Consider the following 6,000-nt stretch of genomic DNA (forward strand, 5'->3'; position numbering starts at 1 on the left):
GGAAAGTTTAGTCCTCCTAATCCGAAAAGCCAAATATCGCTTTTCCGGGTTCGTCGCGGTCGAGCTAGCCCTAAAGCCTAGACAAGAGAAACACTAAGGGCAGAAATAGTTATCTCCATAAATTTTTTTCTTATTAGGCCTTAGTCTGAGCTAGGCGTATACCAGGAAAGGAAATCTAATCCAATCAACATTTATTTAACTAATATCAAAGAAGAAAAACCCATCTAAATATCCTCCCTATTGATTATGCCGCTTAATTACTAAAATTAAATTAAGCCTCATTAATTAGATATTATCCCCCCATTAGCTTGATCATCTTCCAAAGTGCTCTTCTCCTTTTGCCCTTTCGTTTCCCACGGGCTCTGTTTCGCAAGAGCCTTCACCCACTCCTCAGAAACTCGACGCGCACGTGCTTTGTTTGATGTTAGCGATTAATGGAGATTATGTAAACTTGTAATTAGGGAGATTAGATAGTAATCTTATGCTGATACCCTTTTTCAAAAGATCTTGTCCTGATAATCTTATGTTAATTAGAGGAATTCAATTAGCGGCCTTGCTTGCTCTTATACTAAGATGAAACATATGATTCAATGACTACACGTTAGCCTTCTACCATGGATCACAAGAATGATAAAAAGGGAACTTCGTGCCGCGGATGACGCCCAGCGAGGTCGCCATGGCCTAGGCGAGGGCCGGCCTTGCCAGATCTGGTGAGGGGAGCCCTCGTCGGGGCATACCCTCGCCCAGGCGAGGGTCAGCCGGGTCTCACCTATGGCGGGTCACGGCGGCCTCACCCAAGTGACTAGAAAAAAGTAGAAGAAAGGAAAAAAAAAAAAAGAAGGAAAAAAAGAAAAAAAATTGAAAAAATATTAAAATATTATTAAAAATTATCCACAATTAACGCCGGCGATGCCACATAAGTTGGCCGGTGTCCACGTCAGTAATATCCGGCTAAAATTAACCGGAAGAACTGAATTGGCACAAAAAAAAAAGGTTCAGAACTTAATTAGTACTAAAAGGAGATTTATGACTAAATTGACACAAATACAAAAGGTTTATGACTTTTCTGACACCTTTTCCCTTCGTCCTTTTTGGCTTGCATGATCAAGTGTGCTTTTTCGTTTTTTCTTATCGGATTGATGATGCGGCGATGGTTTACTGGTTAGGATCATGTGGATTGAATCTTTTATTATTGCATCTATTACTAGAAACATAGGTCCAAGAGTCACCCAACAGCTGAAACATCCACCGTTCAATATCGCTATTCTTTCCTATGTTTCCGCAGCACAGATCGTCCGACGTGTGGGGGCCGTTTCAAGACGCACGAATCCCCGACGGGTCGCTGTCTTCCGTCTTGATTAGTTGAGAACGCGCCGCCCGCGTTTTGGTGGGCTCGAGAGCTGGGTCCCACTCCCGCCCTTAGCCATGATGCAAACCGAGATCCAAAATCAAAGCATGTGGGATTTGTTAATTAGACCCCGTCCCAATTCATCCTCAGCCAATATCGTGACATCGCACGATCCTTGCGTATGTCACCATCTGACATCTTCCCAATACTTAAAAGTCGATCGTCATTAGTTGCCAACTTATTGTATGCCACGAATTTTTGTCGCGGTACGACTTCTAACAACTCCAACACCTAACTCTTAAGTATTCGAGTTTCCCGTGAGTAACGTTGTCCACATGCCTTTTTGAACAGTCTTATCCAGTATGTTGCCCACCGACTCCATGAATCTATTTTATAGAGACTATGGATGGACCGTGATGATTTGTAAAATTAGTGCATTGACTGATGCTGTGCGTGTAAAGGGATGCTGAACAAGGGAGTTTCTATTTGATGATGAATGACGACTGATCTAGGGCTGTCGAAATGGATCACAAATTCATATCTTAACCGACATATAGTGAAGTGGGGTTATATATGGATCGCCTCAAGTTCGAAATATAGGTCAATATAAGCCTATTACGGACCCACTTTCAACCCATTTAATAACCCACTTATTAGGCCTTGGCTTTTAAGAGTACATCGGTCTCCTTTGGGCTGGGATCGGCGGCCGCGTGGTTAGGTTGCTCGCGCTAGGGTTGGCCTCCTCAGCTGTCCTCAGCGTGGTGGAGGTCGTCGTCGAGGTTGTTGGGGTCCTCGTCTTCATCGTCGTTCTAAGTGGCATCCTTATGCTAGCGTGTGAGCTGCGTCGCCTCCCGCTTCCACCCCTTCCACCGGTTGCCGCGCGTTCCTGCAGAGAGGGAGCTGCGTCCCATTGGGAAGCTGATACAATGCTGGTTTTTTCGATGCTCAAAGGTCGTCTCGCTCATTTTAATGGCGTTTGCTTTCACTGTTTTGGCCGATTTCGCTAAGTATGTTGTCGTCCTTGTTGGGGTTGCTTCTACTAATCTACTCAAGATTTGCGATTTTCATGTTTCTCTACAATCTGCGCGATTTCTTTGCGTGTTTGCGTCGTTTTTGGGCAATTTCCGGGTTCGTATATGGTCAAGCAATTTTTTTTCTTTGCTGTGCACTCTGGTTTTGAGCGTTTTCGAGATATTGAGATTAAAATTCTTGTAATTCTTTTGGTTTGCTCGCGAGTTGTTTGATGATTTGCCAATTAGGGCTTTCTCATGGAAATGGTGGATTAGATGGTTGAGACGGTGAGAATTAAGCTTGCAAACTATGTCCTTGATATATTGCTTCATGAAATTATAGCCATATCCTCTAAAAGAGGATCCATCGGTGAGATTGTCAATGTGTGTATATTACTCACGATATATATATATTTGAAAAATAATCATCTCGTTAGCTACGATAGTAATTATATTTACTTTGACTATTTAAGCTTTATTTTTTTTTCTAATTTCGACAATAAAAATATAGTTAGAAAAAGTAAAGCAAATATCGGACAAAAAAGAAGTAGTTGAAAACTATATGCACTGTAGATATGAGTTTGAATGTGCTCCAAATGAATGAGTACGAGTTTTCATAGGTGGGATTAATTATAAATATGTTCTGGTAATATGGGTCGGGTCGATCATGGGTCATCAAACTTACATTGCATGGAAATAGGTCAAAATGATCAGGTCATTTTCGACCCGACCTGACCCGACCCACTCATTTGACCGCCCTAGGCTGATCGCATCACTTAGTATACTGCTTTTATATATCGGTCTAATTAAATTACCCTAAATACATGGCAACACGCATTGGGCGTTAGCTCCCTTGGCCTCCTCCACTTGGACAACGCATCTATTAGGCATGTTAATTATTGCTCTGGGGTCTCATATGCTTCGTGCCCTATACATCGAGTCCTCAGCTCCGGCTCGAGCGAGTACCTTGAATTTCGATTTTGATACCTTAGTTCCTCCAAAATGTCTTCAACAATTGAAATTCGGAACACAACATTCGAAATTAACAAGGAAATGATTGTCTTTAGCCATGACATCTAAAGATCACGATTGCATTTCTTGGCCTAATGTAAAAGCAGGTGCTTACACCTTTCCACCCCGCGATAAATTTAACGAGATCTGCCCAAATTTTCTTTTTACCACCACGACAAATTCAACACGACCTTTTTATCCCGATGCGGCGCACACGACACGTGCGTGCGGGAGAGCCATTATTAGGTCATGTTGGGAAAAAATTGAATCCCCAGATGATTAGATGATTGCAATCTATGATGTGGTTATGTTTTTGCCTACGTTACAGTGATGGCCACAGAAAGAGGAGACGCGAAACGAAGCAACAAACCGAAATCAAAAGATTCAATCAAATCCAATAATTAAAAAAAAAAAAGGGAAGGGGTAAAAATTTCGAAACAAATCTACAATTTTGTCTTCCTCGACCCGTAGACCGCCAAAACTGACCGTCACCCGACGGGCCACCACCGCGAGCGAGAGGGGGAGGCCCACTGGCCCAGCGTTCAATCTCGTCGCCCCTCCCCCCCTCGCACGTGCGTCCCCACCAGCGTCACACGTCACTCCCCCCGCAACCCAACCGCCCAATTAAAAACGAAAGAGAGCAGAAAGCGAAGAAGGAGAAAAGCCGGGTGCGAAGAAAAGCTTCTAGAAGATCCGATACCTCCACTTTTCTTTCTTTCCTTCCGTTCTTTTCTTTTTTCACAAATATGACCCTGCATCTACAGTTAAATTTACACAAAATGCCATCTGCTGCTGCCGCCGCCGCCACGGGCCACCGCCGCCGCGGTCCTAGCGTCCCCGAGTTGTTATTGCTGCGTATTTATGGAAACCCGTATCGAGCGGGCGGAAAGGGAAAAAAATACTCACGGTGAACTCCGGCGGTTTCTCTCGAGCAGCCCCTCCAGCACCACCCTCTTCTTGTACTCCTCCGAGCTCAGGTCCGGCCCGTTCGGGTCCGGGCCGTCGCCGTTGACCGGCCTCCCCGCCGCCGACCGCAGCAGGGGGACGAAGTAGAACCACACCGCCGTGCACAGGATCGCGCAGAGCCGCCCCCAGAGGATCATGATCACCAGGGTCACCATGATTATCGACATCCCCACCACCGAGTCGAGCCGTCCGCCCTCGCCGGACGGCCCACCGCCCGCCGGTCGGGCCCTGCGGTTCTTCTGCGGCGGCTGGGCCGGGCGGGTGGGGCGGCGCAGGCGCCGCGGCAGCCGCAAGCGCCGGGCGGGGCTCCGGGTCGAGGATCGGGAGGAGGCCGAGTGCGGGATCGCCGCGGCGGCGGCGGAGGAGCGGGGGAGCTTCGCCGGCTTGACGTCGGGGGGCGAGCCGGGCCGGCTCGACCCCGCCCGGATCGCGTCGATCTTCCGGCAGAAGGACAGGCGCTTCTGGTTCTGCCACGTGTTGCCCCGGGCGGAGTCCGTACGGTTTTCCCGTGCGTCGTTTCGATGAGCTTCGGCTTCGTGCTCGGATGTCTGAAAAACAAGATGTAAAGCGAATTAGAAAGAGAACGATTCCGTCTGCGATCTTACATGTTCATGCCCGATCGCAATCGAATTCGACGTCCGCGAAAAATTACTTCACTTTGCTCCGAGATTTTCATGACGGCACTCGAATCAAATCAAGACTTGTTCTTTCGATATCTTTTGCCTTATCTTTTTCCTTTTCACGTGAATTCCCTTTGGTTGACTCGCGTGAGAAAAGTGGGGGGGTTTCCCGTGCCAAGAACACGACCGTCACGTACCTCCCGATCTCCCTCGCCCTCCGGCGGCTGAGCCGGAGGCGCCGCGTCGTCCGCCGTCGCCGCCGCCGCCTGCTTGGCCGTCCTGCCCTTGGAGCTGATCCTATCCGGCTTCGGCTTCGGCTTCGGCTTGGACGGGGGATTGTTGAACCTGTCGTTGGCCTGCTTCTTCTCGGCCTCGACCGTGGAACTGACGAGCGCGGCGCCGGTCTCGACGGGGACGGTCTTGGCGGCGGAGTTCTTGATGCGGGACCAGTAGAACCAGCTGATCCTCAGCTTGTCGCCGCCGTTGGACCGGGTCTTGAGCTGGGTCGCTTCATCGGAGCGGCGCGGCCCGAAGCAGCCCGAGAAGCAGCAGGCGGTCCTCGTCCTCGTCCGTCTCGGTTTCTTCGGGGGAGCCTGCGCCATGAGAGGGATGGAGAGAGGAGGAAGACGAAGAAGAGGAAGAGGAAGAGGACGGCATATGGGGAGGGGGCGATCTTCTTCTTCTTCGTGCGAGACCCGAGAGCGGTTCGGTGGGAGGCCCTTTGGAAATGAATATTGGTATTTATGTAGCTGGTTGAAAATGATGTAATCGTTAGCATTTAGGAATTGGGAAATTGAAAAGTCTAATGTTTAGCTCCTAAGTATGATCACATGACGATACATACACCCCCACCCAAAGGGATTTTGCTAAGCAGCTTCTATTTGATACGATGACTATAGTATTCGGGCCATGGTTTGACGTTAGTAACCGCGTCCCCACACACGCTGGGGAAATATAGCAATTTTTTCAATATACCATCTGTCCTCGCAATATAAATGATCATTGTCTTAGAAAATCGAGTGTTAACTTACTAAGAATGTTCGAC

The 6,000-nt window shown here is 48.2% G+C and overlaps 1 pseudogene; it reads right to left on the bottom strand.

The window, feature by feature from the left end:
* Window positions 1-3,799: 3,799 nt before the first annotated feature.
* LOC115668166 (uncharacterized) lies at window positions 3,800-5,739 on the bottom strand (annotated as a pseudogene).
* Between the last annotated feature and the right edge of the window lie 261 nt (window positions 5,740-6,000).

This window comes from Syzygium oleosum, unplaced genomic scaffold (assembly GCF_021117445.2).
Source record: "Syzygium oleosum isolate NSW1041296 unplaced genomic scaffold, Sole_v2.1 Sole_v2.02, whole genome shotgun sequence".
In the NCBI taxonomy this organism is placed as follows: Eukaryota; Viridiplantae; Streptophyta; class Magnoliopsida; order Myrtales; family Myrtaceae; genus Syzygium; species Syzygium oleosum.